Consider the following 18,291-nt stretch of genomic DNA (forward strand, 5'->3'; position numbering starts at 1 on the left):
ATGCCCCTCTATAACCTCCTTGGTCCAGGTTTTTCGCCTCTAGAGTGCGATCCTGGGATGCATTCCTGATCATTGAGTAGGCCTTTTGAGTGCTGAAAATCGGCTTCAAGATCTTCTGTGCGGCAGATGAGGAGGAAAGAGTGACAAAAGTATTAATGTCCCCTCACTTCCATTCTGGCGTAACCAATCTGCGTGGAGAGATTCATGTCCAGACTTTGTAAGTACATTAACAAGTACCGACTGTGCTTGCTCCGTTGATGTGATTTTCCCGGGAACGCCGCTTGGATTATCAGTCTTCTAACCCTCATGCCTCTGTCCACTAGAGAAGCCTTGGAGGTCTTTATGGCCGCATCAGGGAGCTGAATGACCTTCTTCGCAGCCAACGGACCCGGGATTGATAGCCTAAGTTACTTGCTCAGGGAAGAAAGTTCATTATCGACTTTCGTCTATGTCGCTGTGTCCTCAAGAGATTTATGGAAAAGCACAAGTTTTGCGTCGACTATCCCGATTAAAGAGAAACTTTGGCACTGGTCGCTCGGCTTCTACACCATTGACGTAGAGGCAGCTGGCGCAGACAAACGGTCAGGAAAGTTAGCTAGTTGGCTTACCTGGTCGACCTGTAAACCTGTGCATTTAAATAGCCACAAGGACTCGCAGGTGTGACATTGCATACCATGTCTCACATCCGATGTAGTCCAGTTTGGCCCATACCTGCTCTGATCCATTGGCGGCTGCAGAGAGCGGTGTTTCTTGATCTGGGTCATGACTGAGACTGGGCACACCGAAGGGACTGAGTGCCAGTCGACAGAGTCTTACACGCAAAGGTTACGCTAGGGTGAGAAAATCAACAAAATGACACGTGTGAACTGCATAAGTATATTAAGCAGCAGAAGAATTCCTCCACAGATTTTCACGGGGAGAAAACGAAACCGACTTCGAACGTACTGCGCTGTGAGGATTCAAGTCATGGGAAACTTTGCGCCGTTAAGTCGGTCTTCAACGTAATTTGAGAGAACTTGTTCGAGAATAAGCTGACCTCTTAGACCGCGCCAGAGACATCCGACAGATAAGCATGCGATACTTTAGGTAGCTCTTTCTTTTCATTTTTTGCCAATTTTTCGCTGTGTTCCTCCAACTTTTCAAGGTTCTATCACCAGCTCGTTCGATTGTTGCGCATAGTTATTGACTATAATCGGAAACTCGTATTTACATACAGTCAAATATTCTGCTAAACCCTTTGCCGCTAAAACTGTGAGTGCGTGGAATGTCTCAAGTCGTACCAACCGCCAAACATAACAAACAGCCCAATGCTATGGCTTTTTGTCCAAAAAATTTAAACGTCAGCTCTGAATTGTTTGGCGACAGTAAGTGAGGCTTCTATTATATTGCACAATGACTACCATATTTATCATCTTTGTACATTTTTTATTCCGTGTTATTGCAATTTTCCTCTGCTTATCTACTAACTTATCCTCTAATATACGGCGAAACTTACGTACACCTTATTTAAGGCTTTATTGATGGAAGTCGAAGAATGCATGCGAGCAACAAAGAAGGAATGTATGGCCCGAGCTGTACTAAAACACACGAAAACTGTGTTCGGAAGACGCTCCAGACAAGTTATCACCCGGAATGCCATGGTAGTGACTATCCTGTCCCTCAGACCATCCAATCAAGAGGGTAACTTCGCTCATCTGAAAGAGTTGAAGGATTATTGGTTGGGAAAGTAGAGCGCTTTGGGATGCCCACTTGAGCTAGCCGAAGGAGCACACTGAGAGGCTTTTGGTCCCGTTGACGACTTTGGCCTCTGCAGAAGGAATGAATGTCGCATAGCTATTTTGTCATTGCGAGCAACGGCAAACTGCTGTATTGGCGTCTCGACCTCTGCACTAAATCCTAGCGTTACCGTTTATCCACGCCGTCTCCATAAGCCATTTTCTTTCGCTGACCATACGTCGCGCTTGACACTAACTTTTTTTTACCAGAGCTCTTGCTACAAATATCTCAGTAGCAAAGTATATCAACCAGACAGTAAAACTTGTAGAGGCCCACAAAAAGAGTCCATGTGCTGACAAATCTCTATTCCTAGGAGAAATGATGGGATTTCCGGAGGCAACGATAGTGCGGGCAGACACCTACAAACGGAGCATAACAATTTAGGATTTTCTGAGCCGTTTCCTCAAACCGCCTCGAAGGATATGGTGACTACCATCCTACAATTCTTCACAGGACTCCTAAGGTCAAGAAGGTAACCAAGACTGATTAGAATGGGAGAATACAACAGGGTGCTTCACGAACGACGAGAACCACCCGATACGGGACGACCCATGGACACTTTAGATAAGCTTGGCAACTAATATTCTGGAAGTGAATGGCAGTTAGCTATTTCGCATGCTGATGAGGTGGCGGTTGATGGGTACATCGATCCCGGTGATTGGCTGGCAGAGGTATCGTTATCATGTGACATGAAATTGACGGTGCTCAGATGTGGGAATACAATTTCTTAATTACTGAACAGTAATCAGTGTTCTGAAACACGACCGTTTTTTTGAAGAGCGATTATAATTTAATTACCTGGAGTCCTTTGCTAGCTTTTTGGCGTTTCTATGTGATCATTCTAATCTGGTTAGTCTTTTGAGGACTTGCCCCAGTTGCAACGCTCTCGCACGGGCCACAAAGATTCGGACATACTTATAGCTTTCTTGTCAACCAAAGGGCCGCCGTTTGATTTTCCGCGCTTGACATATGCTGAGGCTACCGTCGCTATCAGACGCGCCCACCGATATGGCCATCTAACCAGGATGCTTTATGTTTCCACAAGTGGCCAGACGCCTGCTAGGCAGCTTTAGACATATTGGCTGACAGTGCGGTTGATAGCAGCCCGAGTGTCAGACAATCAACTGGACGTCTGGCAGGGTGTAAAGTCCCGTAAGATATGCGAAATCAGCGCGTTGGGTGCTACCGCGTAACACCGGGGTCAGAGGTGACGGCGATGCGCCCGAGGCTTTCGAGCAAGTAAACGGTGTTGTTATTAACTCCCTCACAACTGCTGATTCTCTTCTACGGGTTGGAGCTATGAGGATAGCACATCGAATACTGATGGAACAATTGCAAACTTACTGATAATACTTGACAGCATACAAGCTACGTTACTTTTGAGCTCATTATCACAAGTGAGATTATTGCGCACAGGCTTGGGACATCCAGCGGATTAAGGCCCATGGTCGCTCGAGGTAGCACGCCGTTCGCTTAAGTTATAGGTTTAGAGTAACGGCAACGCCAGAAATGCTGACATAGCACCATGCTGACCAACATTGTATTCTGATAAAGTTTGATAAGGAATACGGTGGGAATATTTATTGGAGTGGCTTGTTAGTTCGTGAAAAACTGGGACACAACTAGGGGTATTTTACTGAAGACTCCAAAAACTCACACGGCATGTGATGGGCTGAGAAGCGGGTGGTAACCTATTCGCGGTCGGATACGTGATAGTGTACAAAACTTATCAAAAAATAAATGTTGGTGGCCGCGATAAACATCAATGCACGGCCAGCTAAAGCTTTTGTTCAAAATTTCGAGGATATGGATCTACTGGCCACGCTTGGAACGGTAGACTGGCTTGAGCGGTGTTTCTTTCGAGTGTGTTTAAGCAGTAGAAATCGCACACACGGCCTAAAAATCGGTTTGGTTTTCAAAATGAAGCGCGCTGGTGATAACTTGTTTTGTTTGAATGGGTGAGGCGCTTTTAACGTAATTAGGCCGCCCGAAAAGGGGTCACAATCTTGAAGGGGGCTGGGGGTGGGCTACTGAAAACTAATAAGTGTGATGAACACGATCGATGTTCTATGATTACTCTATTCATTATTCTCTGGTATTATTATTTCAAATGCTATACACATTGGCCAATCTGAATGAATGCGCGATACTTAATATGTTGTGCTTAATTCTGAATCTCTAGTTCGTTTGGTTTTGCTGATATACGTATTGAACTCAATTTCCACAAAGTGACAAGGTAATTACTTGCAAGATATGTCCGGAGGTGCCAGTTGTCCTTTCGAGGAACGGAGGAAACGACTGAGTCGAACTAGCATCTGCTGATATTTACGGGGACGCCTTGTTGCTATCGCTGAGCTGGTTTTGGTAATAGCGCACTGTGTCTCTCATGTTCTTATGCGGAGCTTCTACCATCTGGATAGGAATCTGCGTAATACAGAGCTCACATTCCCTGAGTCAAGAGGACAGAGATTTTTCACGAGAATTTTCGATCCAAATCGCTCTGACAAATTTTGATGGGTATTGCGAATGGAGCGGTACCTGATGTCTTCTGTGTGAAAAAAGGTTGTGCTAATAATCAGCCGGATAAGCGCAGATAAGGTGCAGAACCCCTGCAAGTGATATGAAATTCGTCTATCTGCGTAGTCTGATAAGTACACGGGACCGTGCCCAACTCTCGCGCTCCGCGGTTTTCACATAAGCATCACATGCTAACTTTTTCAAAGGTAATGTACTGCGACGTAGTCCACGGTAAATTGAGGGACGAAACGTGTCCATCTGCTGGCCGAGATCGTGCCTGGAGGTGGTTTTAAACAAAGCTCGGTAAGGCCAGGTTGGTAGACAGAGCCAGCTGTTGCAATTTCCGCGAAATGTCCCAGCTCCGTGAAATTCATCGAAAATGTTGGAGTTAAATCCGCCGGAAAATCAACAGGCTAATTAAAAACCAGACGTCAGTTTTGAGGAATTGGGTGCAAGTACGATTATATGCGATTTCTTTTATAAAAGCCCAAAATCTTGCGTTCTCTGGGTGGTGAAATTTCCTAGATTTGTCAGTGAACTATTCAACTCTGGATGATGAACTAGACTGAGTTGCACTGGGAGTGGGTCTAATGTTTAAGGACCCAAACCTGTAGGTGCGTGAATTCAAGATTAATTTTATCTAAAGATCATAGATCCAACCATACTCGAATCTACCGACTCCCCACTTTCAGCCACAAGGTCAGTGACATTAACTGGAACGGTTGAGCGCAGTAGGGCGGCGCAGTAGGTAAGCGTAGCAGTAAAATTCAAATTTCTTGCCTAACATAGGCGTTTCCATGTGATGAGATCAAGTGCTGTTCACAAATATACCTACTCATCTTTGAGCACACCACTTTGCTTCTTAAACAACCAGCAAAATTTCAGACAAAGGTGGAGAAAGAGAGGGACGCAACTGCCTAAGAGAATTACGCGTGTGACCAAAAGTTGACTGCACAAGTTGTTGCAGTAGGTTATTTTGCCATTTTTCAGAACCCGATGCCAAAAGTAAGATAAGGATGTCTGTTTCTGGCCGTGACAATTTTCACTTTCAATACACCATTGTTCCAGCTCGGCTTCAAGTCACCCGAAGGAAAATCGGATATGGCAAATTGCTTGACCTTGCTCCTTTTGCATTATTCTCAAGATATCTATAGGTCACCTGTTCTTTCACCAACCCACAGAGGCGCCCTCTGAATAAAATACCAAAGGCTTTTGGAATGGCTGGCCTATGGGCGACATTTGACCGTTTCTTAGGATTTTGCTGCGAAGGGCAGGTAAACGTTGTGCTAACCGGTTGTGGCAATGTTGACATAACCATTTTAAATGAGGTAGCTTGTTGAAATGTACAAAGGTAGAACGGGGTTTTCACATCCCAAAACAGGTTTTCCCTTTCAACCATTTGACTTACGAGGTGCTCAAAAGTGATAACACCACGAGATGGGTTGCTTTGCGGAGCGTTGCAAGTACCACGAGGATAAGAAGAAAGGTGCTAATAATGATCCGTGATTCTGCTACAAATGTAATTGCAATAATAATGTTTATTCCAAACTCGTGGGTGGCGCACCGCAAGGCAGGATCATACAACGGAGATTCCACCAGACAGTGCAAATGTATAAGTAACAAAACAGTCACTTCAAAAAAGGTACCCACATAAACTGGAAAAGGAATGCTCTATAAAAAAGTTTTCGACCAAATAAACGATCTCGCTGCCGCGTGTCTGAGTAGAACATTTTCTTTGGTCATGAATGATTTTGGTCCGGCCGCTATTACTCAAAGCACCCAACCGTAACACAAACTGATAAGAACAAATTTCGACACAAAGATGGTAGAGAACAGGAGGGAAGCTGAACATTCGTTCTGACCCATTTAGCGTGGGTATAATTCAGGGAGTGTTTAGTTGATGAAAAACAAAGAGCCCGTGCGGATAAGATGCAACGGTGGCTAGTGTTACCAGGCTTGTACGGATATCGTGGTCTAAAAGAGGCGGAAATGTGAACAAGCACCATAGAAGTATTGCTCGCTAAAGATGATTGCACGTTCTTATACTGAGATTCATTGATTGCCTAAGAGTCAGCTGAGACGGGACCCATGCTTTACTATGTTGAGGATTATTTTTGATGCCAGAGCACTTAGCATCACCAAAATAAAAGCTCGAAATAACCACAGCTAGAGCGTGTAAAATAATTGCAGAAAATGCATGTAGGTACGAAACTTTAACGGGCGCCTTTACAGACAATGCCCACATTGCGGACCTCCAAGGGTGGCGATAAAATCGTTGACACGCCATTGACATTCGGAAACAAATGAATTCATATAATATTGCTTGTACCCACTTGGCTTACGGGTTGGTTCTTGTACACTGGGTGCCGGATGAGTGCCTTGCTGCAAGTTAAAAAGCTGGTGCACATATATAGTATTACATGCCCTATTAAAAGCTCTAGGTGGCCATACTTTCATTGAGGTGGCAGAATCAGCGAGTTATTGCCAGATAGGCGCGTTGCCAGAAAGACTCACAATTTCGAAATTATTTTTAAGAAGATTGTGTGTGAGATATTTGCTCAAAGCATACCCGGCAGCGTTAGTATTTTTTGAACACAATAAGCCTAATTGTGGTCGCAATTTTTGAATGCATACTTGCCACCTTTTGACTCATCTACTTGAGAAAATGTTTTAAACGGCAGTTCTGCCATAAACTTAAAGACTACCCAAACCCCCTGCTAAGAAACAGCCTGGGCTAGCTATTTTTTTCTATAGAGAGTGGGTATTCCTGAGAAGTCAGGTTTTTAACCTGAAGTGCTGTCAAATTGCTTTGTGTCATTTGCATCGCGTCTTACCCTGTCACTCGTAATTCTGTTCACTTCATTTTGCCATAAAACACCTGGCTGTAGCACTTAAGCCGACCTACTTTTTGTCTTTCACTTGCTCTGGCGTGTAGTAACATGATCGCCCCAAGACGGGAACTGACTTGTTATCGACTGAGACTGCAGACGAGACAAGGTCTGTTACGTGATTTGTGTGCTTGCAGGGCGAGCGAGTCGTGTGAGCTAGTGAACACGAATGTACTAGACAAATCAAGTGAAGTTGTTTGAGAGATCAAGGAAACGTCCGCTGCAGTCACACCACACCGCATCATTCCTTAAAAGGTAGCAAACTTGTGGGACATAACTGGTGGGCTCGAAACTTCCAGGAATGAAGTTTTGTAAGTTTTGTGTGATTAAAATGTTTTCTCTGAACACACAAGTGGTATTTCCGAGGTAAGATTTCTCACAACGTAGTTCCTCAAGGTGCGCCTTGCTTCTTTCCTGTGGGCAGATTTAAAGACTTCTCGTTTTATGGTAACAGCGTCAAACGTTTCACTCGGCTGATAAGCAAGTGTGTACTGGACCACTGTATGCATAACAGGATACCGGCAGCCTGACGGATGCGTGGCGTCAGGCCCCAGCGCCTTCTTGTACAATCGTTGAAGAAGCAAATTTTTCACTTTCCAAATAAATCTCAATCAAGTCAATCTTACATTCGCGCTGTTTTCCTTCACTGCTCACTGTTGCCTCAGGTCTATGAAACCTCTTGAGGGGCGTCCAAGAGGGAAAGACTAGCACTCAGGTTTCCTCATTAACCGTTTACCTTTGACTTCCCTGGGTAAAAACTCATCGGGCACGATGGAGCGATTCCCGTGAGGCCTTGTTCTTGTCTAACCACCTAATAGGTTTACTGCCTCTGGTTCATGTAGGTGACGCATAGGATTTGCAGCTTCTCAAAGTAGATAGTTCCTTCAGTTTGAACGTGATACCTTTTGATAACGCCACTGGCACGGGCTGGGTGCGCTCCTGTTTACTGCCTAGGCTTTGTTGTTTGTGACACCCTCGTAAGGCTCCTTGTGCTTCAGTTGAATCATTTATATTGCCAGGAGCTCCACCTAATTTTTTGACGCCGCGGGGTCTAATTGAGAGAATAGGCACATACAATCTTCAGGCGTCGGTTGTAGCACAGAGCCCTCACATGTATAGGTGATCACCCGTTCCAATGGTCGGTACATAAATGCCAGCGCCCAGTTCCAGAAACCCCGGTTCATGATGGGTTTAGCTTAGTTAGGCATATAGCCTGCGCGAGTTATACATGTATCATTCTACACGCCAAATAGCATTTCTACACCATGTCGGTGCGACAAACTTCGGCCATCTTAAAGCTGCTCACATCGCAGTTTGTCATGGGGCAATCGAGTCGGCCAAATGGGTGTAATAAGAAGCTCCTAATGTTCCGTGGTTTATCAGGTTTGGTCCATTCCTCACTTTAGTCTCGTAAAAAGCAGTTATTTAACTCGTCGGCAATTCGCATTACTCAACTGATCGCGACTAAAATCGAACTGCATGCAGCGTCACCTCCAGTCGTGGAATTTAGTCAACCACTTCACAGCCTAAAACATCTGACACGGGTATTACTTTAAATTGGCCTCGCATTTGCCTATTTCTACCTGTTGTCCAGGTGGTCTTCTGCGTTAACACTGTGCTGATTTGGAACGAGTCATCTAATTAAAACTTTTTGAAAGCAGATGATAATCTCGTTATCCATTTGCATCCCTCCACTACCAAGTACTCAGGTATTTGAGAGCATAAACTAGCCGTTGAAAAACCGTTCCGCCCTGAATTATAGACGGGCTCCAAAGAATATGCAAAAAAGTTGTTTGTCGAGTGTAAAACGGGGAAAGCGGTTTCCTGCGTGCATAGTTTGGTTGGTTCCTACTATTGTGCGAGAAGCCAACTGTCCACAGCACCTATGTTTGCCGTGGCCGTCTCTATCTCGCGTGTGAGTAAGTCTACGGACAACAGAGCACCATCCGGCAACAAAATTAAATGCTCATTTCCAAATTCAAAACGCGCGAAGTGTTCCTGTTGACCATAGTGCTCAGGAGAAGGTGGCTTTACCCTCAAACACCAAGATGTCACTGAAAGAGGAACAGATGAGTATCTAAGGTGGTCTTTTAGGGTCATTTTATAAAACGAACGCGGCCACAATACAGGTAAGCTTACTTCTTGCTAATTTGGTTGGAGTGCCTTACAATCTTCTTCTGCTGAATGGGCAGTAAATAAGGTCTGAATGATCGCTGGGGTCATCTAGTACGCTATAACTGTGGAAAAAACAGGACCGTTTCTTGTCGCTGAAAACAGCCGTTCCACAGACATCCTACATCAGAAAGTGGCATCATAGAGGCAAGAAAACCAGAGCAAGGCCGTGTAAAGTAACGTGTAAAGTAACGGACATGGATCTTGTAGACAGCTCGCCACCGGACTTTCAATGTGTTGGATACCTTGCGATCATTTTCGGAAAGAATCAATGTTCTCTAACACATTATCAGTGCAGGCGGTCATTAAACAATACGCACCCTCCCAGGAAAGCCATCAAGGCGGACTTGGAAATCTGCTTCCCAAAATGCCGAAAAATAAAATCATCCGCCCATGTTCTTCACCGTCGCCTTCATTTATCCTGCTGGTATACCAAATGGTGTTCTGCGGATGTGTGAACCACCTACAGCTACATCAGTTTACTGAAAGTGTCTCGTTCCCGCCTCAGCATTTGAAAACTACTGTGGTCTGAGTGGCTACCTCGAAGTGGTTGTCTTGTCTGGATTTGACGTCTGGATGTTGGCAAATCTAGGTTCGGCCAAATGACTGTTGCAAAACGGCTTTTGCCGTGCCATCAGGTCTATATGAATTCAAAATTCTATTTTGACTTGCAAACGAACCCACTATACTTCAGCGGTCTATGCAAATGATTCTTGCAGGGATGGTCCCCAGATCTTGCCCAACCTTCCATAGAAGACAATTGAACGACAAATGAACATAACAAGCGGTTATGAGAAGTCGTATGTCGCCTCAACGAGCCTGGGCGGACGACTCGCGCAGAAAAATACAACTTTTTCAACGTAAAGTGCTGTTTAGGGCCATATTTGTTTTCAGTGGCTCCAAGTGGACGTTGATAAGACCAAGCACATTGCTGAGTAACTTAAGCGGCTTCCTCGAGCCCAAATTATGCTGCCGGATATTCATTGAACAATTTGCCACCACTAGTGCACCGAATCACAAGATTATCAACAAACCTCGGAAATTTTCTCTGGCTGTGGAATGTGTTGAAGCTCTCAGTAGACTTTAGCAATATTACCACCCCCACCTATCTTAGCATGTCCGTTTTTTCCCCCGATGCAGACAAATTTGTCCTAGATATGGACGCTAGCGAAATGGCAGTTGGTGCCGTACTGGTTAGCCATGCTATTGATCAAGAAGTTGTTATCACATGTGCTGGCTGCGTCCTAGATAAACGTGGTCAAAACAACCGTATTACCCGACGTGAAACGCCTGCTCCGATGCACTTCTCCCATCACTTTCCACTTTTCACCTCCTTGGCCGACACTCTCCTGTCTGCACTCGCCACAATGCTTGCGGAAATTTTGCGATCTCGATGGTCAGGATTTATATTGGCAGGAGCGAATTCAGGAACACGCTTCCTTGTACACTTATCTTCCTGGTGCTGAGCGTTTAAATAAAATTGCCTTGTCTCGCAGAACAGCTAAAGAACTTGTCTGTAAGTGTGCTCCTTCGGTCTTATCGCATAAAGTGGAAAGACGAACAAGCAGCTACAAGGAAACGCAAGCCCTGGTGGTCTGTTTGCCTCGAGATCGTAGGCAGCAGGGATTTTTTGTTCACAGTGTGGGCAGCTGCAAATTGTGTACTAACTACATCACCTAGCCGACAGTCAGAATGGTCAATCGCTTGTCGTTGCCTCACGTCGCTGCGTCCAGTAGACCATCAAGCGGTCCACTGGGATCTAAAACATGCTGGCCATACGCAAACGGGAACACATAATAATAATTTTATTCTCAACTTGTGGGTGGCATACCGTTGGCATGATCATCCGTTTACAGTCAGAATAGGGCACGACTGGGGAACTTGCGCGAGAAGAGGACAATGTCATGAACAGTGAGAAGTATTCGATGAAATAATAATAACAGGTTTCTTTCGCAACTTGTAGGGAACAATGAGCATGATGTCCGACTAACTCAAATACTCAATCGGCTGACGTGAACTAAAACAGAAAACCATTGCTGGCCACGAGTGGCCTTGGGCGGTTGGGTAAATGGCCTGAGTCACAACGAGCAAAAGTGGCGGTGGAGGCGGGATAATTCGACTTGGGAGAACATAGCAGGTTTAGTCTCAAAATTATGGTGCAATCTGAGAACAAGCAGACTCACTGGCTGCACTGACGAAGGGAGGTCATGCAGGTGTTAGGATGAATGGGGACACACAGGTGGTCGAATTCGAACGAGTAGCCCATCAGGTTGGAATGAATGTCATGGTAGTAGTTGGGGTCAATGAAACGAGTAAGCAAGAGGGCTGGGTTGGGAGAAGGGATGGAACAGTTGCGGGTGTGCTAGCAAACTGAGTATGGCAGTGCCGTGCCATCATTGGTTTGACATGCTTCAGTTTTTGGACAGCCCCGTGACGGACGTCACATTTGAGATGATTTGGCTGGAGGTGTGCAGTTCATTGGCGCTACTGGTTGTTTTTGCTACACCAAGATGTCGCGGAATTCTGTCGGCACTGCTTTTTGTGTGCGAAAACAAAGATCCTCAATACGACATCCAGAAAAAAGCTCCGACCGATCCGCTTGCAAAGAAAAGGCCATCAAGATGGCGTTTAGGTTGCTGAACACCCGCTGGAGACTGGGAACTGGAACCGCCCCATTGCCGTCATGGTTGGCTACCTGGCTAAATCACATGAAGCCGTGCCACTGAGGCCGCAATGTGCTCGTACGATTGCGTCCATGACAGTCTGTAAATCGGTATCGCGTTGTGGGGAACCAGATATTTGGTGACTGGATCAGGGCCCAGCGTTTGAGACCGCCGTAAATGTGTGCGCTCCCGGGGAACCATAAAACAACGAAAATACTGTTCAGTGGAACACACCAACGGAACCCCATGGGTTGTTATGTAAAGGAACGTTGAGATGGGCACAATCCGCTATGCATTCTGTCCGATCGCGCAGTTGTATACGAGTTGGTGTGCATGCAACGGCATNTCATCTATGGTATTTGATTGCCTGCGGACGCATACACATCTTTGGTTCTTTCAGACTTCGTTGACACGAAAACATACGTCCGATAATCCCGCAAGCATCTTTTTTCAGCAGTGAACATCGTCCGTGTAAGCGTTGAACGTGCTCAGCAACATCAGAGGACTGTTTATAATTATAAATAACAGGAATCTATGTAAAAAATAAGGTGACCACGTGGTTTTACATCACTCCAAAGAACCGCTGGGTTCACCCGGAAAACTTCGTAACGTGTGGCAAAGACCCTATTTTATCGCTATTAAGAGACAAAACAGCACCTATGTAATTCGTGAACCTCCTCGACCACATACTGACTTCCAGTGTGAACATTACAATCAGGCATGGCCCTTTTCTTCACACCATTCTCACGTCAGGCCCTCACAGGCATCCATCTCCCATCTGTTAGATACATTATTGAGATCATTACACCTTATAAAACACTGTTTGTGCACTAAGGAGTGTGCTTCGGCTCCGAATGGGGCACTCTAGCGTAAATGAAACTAGGTTGTACCTGCGGAGGCGTATTCAGTACATGGGCAAATGTACATGGCTCTTTCTTTCCCCTATTACAAGTACACCTGATGAGCCACCACGAGCCCCAGACAAAGCAGCGGTCAGCCTTTACATCTCTTTGAACGACCTTGATATTTTCGCACCACACTTGACTTGTGCCCATCGTTTAAGTTTCAAACCACGCTCGTAACTGCGCCCATTAATTGTGGTGAACATTGACTCTATTCTATTCATTCTGTTTAGTGTATTTTTATATGCCTTTGTTTTACGACGCGATTGATAGTAGGCCCGCGATATTCGAGGATATACGATATTCATTCGTCCATATTCGGACTTCTATAGCCAATGGCTAGAAGCACAATGTATTTTTCTGTAAGACCCCTGTGGGCGAAATAAAAACTTTAACGTCAACATGTTGCACTTCTTTGCGTATATGCGTGGACTGAAAACCACTCTCATCTGCCGTCATTTTTTGCGATCTGTTTTAATCGATCCCTTCTGAAAATTATTGGCGCACATTCAGCTTTGAACTTCGTCTGCTACGGCTTCGGAAGTGGCTTTCTTTGAGAAATTTGTGGGTCTATCGTTTTTACGGCATTTGAGACCTTAAATGAATACATGAAGGATAACTTTGTGATATTTGTGCGTTCATCCAGTAATCGAAGCACCAACACTATTTTGCGTTACGAATGGGTGTACTACAAATGCAGCAGGCGCCCTCCAAGACGCAATCACGCGACTTGCGGCGTCATCCCCATTCTGACTGGTTGATACCTAGATGGCGGGAACATTCAAAAGTGGCAACATGACGGATTTGCGGTTTATGATTGACCCCTAGGCGCACGCTAGTGGTGTGCGTCAGTTGAGATCGTTCAGCTGTCTGGTATTATCGACGTAGGCTCTATGTGGCTAGTTAGTTAGGTATCGTGTACCCCTAGCCGCATGCTGGTGGTGTGCGTCAGTTAAGATCGATGAACCTCGAGGTCTTTCTAGCATACTTCGGTACCTATGATGAAAAACTCTGTAATTTGCCAGTCAACGTGCACGATGTTTAGCAAATAATTAGCGTGCACCACGGAATTTTTACTGGCAACAAAGAACCATCGACCAAAATTTGTTTGCACGAATGCGCCTAGGCATATGTTGCATCTCTAAAGGCCATTTAGATTCTGGAATGTTGAGGAAATCTGTTCCGGTCGAAAAATAGCTGAAAGTTACGTTCATTGTATGTGAGTCAACCTTCTCCACAATTCGCGATTTTTTATCATCCGTTAGCGTATTCAAAGTCGGCGGTGTTTATTCACCTGAAGATTTAGTTCACTTAAACAAATCGCCATGGTAAAGGATTTTCAATAATACAGGAGCATATACATTATACACAGACATTCTACACCATGAAGTGGCAAGTCTGAAAATGCCGTAGATTTCGAGAACTCAATCTCAATGTGCGAATAGCCAGCGGCATTTCTATACTACGCGTACATTCGGTAGTTAAGATACCTACCACTATTCTAATTATCACATTTGGCGTCGCGATCCGGAATTTTTATTCTCTCTTCATCACAATGTTATCTGAATTGGAATCGATCGGTGTAAATTCAACTGCACGGGAGGTGGAGGATAATTTGGAACGCTTCAGCATTTGGTGTCTTACAAAATCGGGTCTGGATGATAAAAGGAAGACAGCTCATTTCCTGCACTACATTGGGAAGGATGGTTATGCTCTTGTGAATAATTTATCATTCCCTGCGGCGCCGATCGATTGCACATTCGATGTTCTAAAAAGTTAATTCTCAGTCGTTTTAAGCCTATCAATTTTGTGGCCGCAGAACGAGCGAAGTTCAATTTGCTTATTTGATCCGAATCTCAGAGTAATCATCATTTTGTCCTCCAACTGCAAACACAGGCTGCAAAATGTGACTACGGGCAACAAGTTGAAAGCCAACTGAGTGATCGCCTGCTTGCCGGAATTAATCTTCCAGATCTACAGCAAAAACTCCTAGTACAGACTGATCAACGCTTCATATCGATCAGAAAAATTTGCGAGCAATACCAGGATGTTAAAGAAGTAACCAAATGCAACGAGACCGTTTTATTTAATGCACTAAAGTCGAAAGGGCTGGAAGGTCGCCCACACGGTAAATTTGAAACCAATATGCGTTATCATAACAAAAACAACCAACTGAATTCGAACATTCAAAATCGTCAAATACGCCAACCAAAAAAAGTTCTTGGCAAATGTGCTTCGTGTGGACAGGACCACTCCAGATATACTTGCATACATCGCCAATCAAAATGTTTTTCATGTGGTAAGATTGGGCATATTCAGAATGTATGTAAGTCCAAAAGAGTTTGTAGACTGACTGTCGACTCAAATTCTGATATCAAGCCTTTGACTGATAACATCTCATCCATGTCTTTATCTGTTTTATCGAATTCTATGCATGTGTCGAAGACGCTCATATCAGGCTCTGGTAAAAAGCATAGTTTTATCATTGATACTGGCAGCGTCGAATCCATTATTCCTGAGTCAGATCTTATAGCATTTTATCCTACTGCTGTTTTAAAACCGACACAATTATCTGTTAGAGGTATCACTGGACATGCTTTACCGCTTCTTGGTTCATGTACTATACCAGTCAAAGTTTCCAGTGGTAACTTTGTTGATTGTAATTTTCTTGTATCGAATTCTGGTCCTTCAATAATTGGTCTCAAAGTTTTACGTGCGCTTAACGTTAACATTTCACTACTTACTTCAAATTTCAACGAAACCGAATTGAAACAACTGATCACGAGCTGCTCCAAAGTCACCGGAGGAATGCGCATACCAAAAGTGAAACTCGAGGTTTCTGGTGATCCGATTTTCCTCAAACGACGTATAGTACCTTTTGGTTTGCGTGAACCAGTGCGTCTAGCTCTAGATTCATTGTGCCAAAAAGGTATTCTGACACCTGTCGAGTCTTCCAAATGGGCTACGCCGATTGTTACGCCATTAAAGTCTGATGGTAAAACTGTTAGAATTTGTGGCGATTATCGATTGACACTCAACAAAAGCCTACTTCAACGCTCGTGTGCTACAGAAGAACCTGAAGATGTGTTGTATCGTCTAGCGGGATCAAAAATCTTTTCAAAAATAGACTTGAAGGATGCATACTTGCAGATACCACTTGATGATGCTACTAGTGAATGCACAGTCATCAATACACCATTTGGATTATATCGGTATAATTTCTTGCCATTCGGACTTAATGTCTCTCCTGCTGTATTTCAAGATGTGATTAATTCAATTACTGACGGTCTTGAAGGTGTTGTAACTTATCAAGATGACGTGATAGTTCATGCTGTCGATAAGGTTACGCACGATTCACGCTTGCTTGCATTATTCAAAAGATTTCATGACTTAAATGTTGCCGTTAATTCTTCGAAATGTGCATTTTCTGTTTACAAACTATCATGTTTAGGCTACACTGTTGATGGAAATGGTTTTTCTCCTGATAATGAACGTTTATCGCCTTTAGTCAATGCTCCATCCCCTTCTAATCTGTCCGAACTTCGTTCCATACTTGGTGCATTGCAATATTATTCCCGGTTCATACCTAACTTTTCTCAGAAAGCTTATTGTCTATTTGAACTGTTATCTCTGAAAACATTTTCTTGGATATCTGAGCATGAGAAAACTTTACGTTCTTTACTCAATTATCTTAAATCTGACGCTATTTTGAAACCATTTTCTGCGAAAGATCATTCAACCGTTATAACTGATGCGTCTCCAACTGGATTAGGTGTTATTCTCGAACAAAATGGCCGTCCTGTCATTTGTGCATCCCGTCGACTAACACAAGCCGAACAGGGCTATTCTCAAACACAGCGTGAAGCTCTTGCTGTCTACTGGGGTGTAAGTAGACTACACAAGTATCTTTTTGGTAAACCATTCACGATTGTGACCGATCATGAAGCCTTGAAATTCATATACCATCCTATGAAATCATTGGCTAAGTCATCCGCAGCCATGGTTCAACGTTGGAGCATCGCTCTCAGTTCGTATACATATGACATTATTCATCGTGGTGCTAAATCCATTCAGCACGTCGATTATCTATCCAGAGTTCCAGAAAGTTTATCACAATCTAATGTTTCTGATTGTTTGTTAGTACAACCGCTTCCGATTAAACGAGACGAGCTTGTGCGTGATACCCGAAAATACTTTTCATCCGTTATCTCTGCATTAAGACGAGGATGGACGCACCAAGAACGTCGTCGATTTCCCGCATTTTATGCTCGTCGAGACAGTTTAGCATTGACACCTGATGGATTGTTGTGTTATAACGATCGTGTCGTGATTCCACCAACACACAGAAGTGCCATTTTATCCGATTTGCATTCCGGACATTTAGGCATCGACAAAATGAAGTCTCTTGCCAGACTTACTTGTTGGTGGCCAGAGTTGGATGCAGACATTGCGCGTACGGCTAAGGATTGTATGAACTGTACACACAAAATTCATTCCAAATCATCCAAATGGATTCCTTGGCCATTGTCCTGTGAAACATGGCAACGCATTCATGCAGATTATTGCGGTCCATTTTTGAACAAATATTATGCACTGGTGGTTGTAGATTCCTATTCACGCTGGACGGAAGTATTTCTCACGACATCCCCGAGTTCTGAGTTTACTCAGTATGCTTTGAGGAAACTATCTAGTCGTGAAGATGTACCAATTGTTTTGGTCACTGATAACGGCTCACACTTCACAGCGAAATCTCCCGAATATTGGTTAAAAGGACTTGCTTGTCGTCATTTATTTACTGCTTCTCGTCATTCACAGTCTAACGGACTTGCTGAAAATTTCGTTCGAACTTTGAAATCTGCCATCAATTCTATTTCCCCTGTTACTTTCCATGATGTTGATCGAGGTATTGATAATTTCTTGATGCAGTACAGAAATGCTGCTCATTCAATTACTGGTAAGAGTCCAGCAGAGCTATTCAAATCGAGATCCTTACGCACGAACCTGGAATGCATTGGGACTGCCGACGTAACATTTTTCAAAGGTAACGATCTACGTCCATCTACTGGTGTTGTTATTGGGAGGAACGGGAATCGTATGGTCACGGTTCTTGACCTCGAAGATCTCTCAAGTCACAGACGGCATGTTGATCAGGTCGAATTCAATGCTAGAGGTCAGTTTGGCGACAATACGTCTGTTGCTTCAAACACTAATGACCTTTCTGATTCTCTTACAGATGGTTCTGATGAGCATGAAACAAACACTGAACCTGACAATCCGACTTTGAGAAGATCTGAACGCTTGAGATTCCAACCTATTAGAGACTATAAACATCCGCACGCTCATTCAACGTGTAGTGGATGTGGTGAACATTGA

The sequence above is a fragment of the Opisthorchis viverrini genome (genome assembly GCF_000715545.1).
Source record: "Opisthorchis viverrini unplaced genomic scaffold opera_v5_3, whole genome shotgun sequence".
Lineage (NCBI taxonomy): Eukaryota > Metazoa > Platyhelminthes > Trematoda > Opisthorchiida > Opisthorchiidae > Opisthorchis > Opisthorchis viverrini.